The sequence below is a fragment of the Hipposideros armiger genome, unplaced genomic scaffold (genome assembly GCF_001890085.2).
Source record: "Hipposideros armiger isolate ML-2016 unplaced genomic scaffold, ASM189008v1 scaffold_686, whole genome shotgun sequence".
Lineage (NCBI taxonomy): Eukaryota > Metazoa > Chordata > Mammalia > Chiroptera > Hipposideridae > Hipposideros > Hipposideros armiger.
In genome coordinates, this window is record NW_017732036.1 from 279,961 (window position 1) to 282,774 (window position 2,814).

Consider the following 2,814-nt stretch of genomic DNA (forward strand, 5'->3'; position numbering starts at 1 on the left):
CCAAAATTCTTCCTGGAAGAATGAATGGCAACATCATATATTGTCATGTAAATGGGGAACTATAATATTTTTTAAGGGGCATAGAAGACCTACAAAATAAGTAAATCTTGAGTTGATAAATAAAGAATAAAAGTGAGGTGTATAAAGGAGGCTGAGGTCTTGTGCTGACAGCATGGGCAGAAATGCTCAGGCCTCAAGGAACATGGAATATTAGAGGCACTGAATGAAATATTATTGTGTATGAGAAGAAGCTTTCTGCCTGGATCAGGAGCATACAATATGTGCTAAAATAATTTAGTTATCNCTAAGTGTATATAAATTGACTTCTCTATACTTTGTGTTAATTTACATGTTATTTACAATCTATATTTTAATTTTTTTGGTATGACATATAGTTGAACATAGGGGGAATCAAATTTGCATTTTGTCTTAGACTTACAGTAAACCAGTTATTAACTAATTAATTTGCTGAGAACCTCTATCTTGATTGGGCAAAAACATGGAGATTTTTACATGCTTTGTGACTTTTTGCCACTTTCTACTACTTAGACAATTACAATTTAGTCACTATAATAATTTTCTAGGGCTGCCATAGAAAATACCTCTAATTGGGTGGCTTAACAACAGAAATTTATTTTCTCACAGTTCTGGAGGCCAGAAGTCCGAGATGAAGATGTCAGTAGGTTTGATTTCTTCTGAGACCTCTCTTTATGGCTTGCACATGGCCAACTACTTGCTGTGTCCTCACATGGCCTTTCCACTCTGTGTACCCATGTGTGGTGTCTCTTATATTCTCATGGAGATGTTACTATGCACTCAAAGGGTCCATTTGCCTGACTGCATCCAAGCCAAAAAAGACAAAAGCAGGAATTTGCAGCAAAGAAAGTAAAGGTTTATTTAAGGGGTTGGTGCCAAACCCAGAGACATACTTGTAGGTGAGCTAAAACTACCAAAAAGCTGGCTCTGGGGTGGCCTCTAGTAGTTAGATTATAGAAAGGAAAAATCATTAATCATGGTTACTATGGGAGTTGGAGTTGTGGGCTGTACTGATTGGTCAGGGCGAGAGCAGGGGCAGTTGATAATGGCTTCAGGTCCTGGTATCTGTCATGGCATTGTTCTGGGATGTGGTCCATGAGGCCGTTCTGCTTTCATGAGTCTTGAGCTGAAACATAACTGAGGCCAAGATGTTATCTTTGCTTGACCAAAAACTTATTCTAGCTTGAGGTTTGGTTATTATAACTTGATCATGGTTGATAGACCTGAACCTTTATTCTTAAGTGAGTTTGACCCTGACCAGAATCTAAAGTCCTAAGGGCTTAATGATTAAAAGGAGTAGACACACAGTATATGTACAAGTAGGAGGATCTGGGGAAAGAATACAAGTGACTCATGTTTCTATCCAGCTAAACAAAGCAAGCTTGGGTTAAAGCAGAATGAATACTAAAGAAATTAAGGTCTTGTGTGGTTACAGAGGCACATTGGATTACTGTCAACCCAGATGAGCTCATTGTACCTTAATTAGCTCTTNACATAGTCAACCTAGTTTGGGGTAAGAAGGGCCAGAGTTGGCTTCGTGTTTGGAACCTGACTGACTGAATATGCTGCATTTCTGGTCAAGCACAGCATTTACAGGGACATGGAAGTTATTTCACTTTTGGTTTGCTGACGTGACACCCTGGGGAGAAGCAGCTCCATCTTGGGTCTAGAAAGTTACTTTAATACCAATACAGTTTGCTTAGTAAAATTGTTTTGAAGAGTAATTTTAATCATTGATAGTCTCAGGTATAGAAACTTATTTCACAATAAGTTTTTGTCTTGGAGCATCTGTTAGGAACCTGACACAGAAATCTTAAAATTTATATATATATATTTCAGTCCTACAAACATATCTGCATTAATAAAAGTTTACAGTGTCTGAAAAACATTTTAACTTTTCTAATATTCCAACTAGGACTTGTTACATAAAATACCTATCAAGAGAAACATGTTTCAATGATTAAGAGGCATTGTTATCATGCAGTCTTTCAAGGAGTGAGAATAAAACAAGCTATTCATGTTAAATCAATATCGCATTATCTTTACCAAATCTCATTGACTAATATTTCCATGTATGTCTGAAAGAAACTATTCAAGGTCTTTTCATAGATTTTCTTTTTTCTGAAAATAGATGTACAATTTGAAAGAGAAAGCTATTGCAAATTTAACCAGAAAATTAACTGATTCACTTCTCATCTTCTTTATGTATTGAGAGCTTATTGAGATCAAGGCATTATGTAAATTGGATAATAGCAATTGTTTTCTTAAAATATTTGTATTTGTTTGCATTATCCTAGGGATAATGTTCAAACATAAGTGCAAAGTGTGAAAGACTATTAATATCACCCTTGCCTACCTTGTCTCCTAATCACTTGGCATACTCACCCCACCAAAGCCATGCCCACTTGGTTCATGCTAAAAAGTATGTCAAGTTGTATGAATATGGCAATGGTCATTGTCACCCCTACCTGGGTTTCACATTGGCCGGAACTCCTTTCCTGCCTTGACTACTCATCTTTCAAGCTTTATATCAAATTAATCCTTATCTGTGAAGGACTCCCTGGTCTCCTTATGCATCCTTTTGTGGAATAGAACATTAGGAAAGGTTATGTGAATTTAGTCGTTTATCAGTCAAGTTTATGAGCCTCTGAAGGTTGAAGAATTTGTTATGATCTTAATTGAATGTTAAGGAGTTAGAGTAATGCATTTTGAAATGAAAAATCTTAAAACATGAATAGCTGGCTTGGCAGTAGGGCTACAAGAGCATAAGTAGCATAA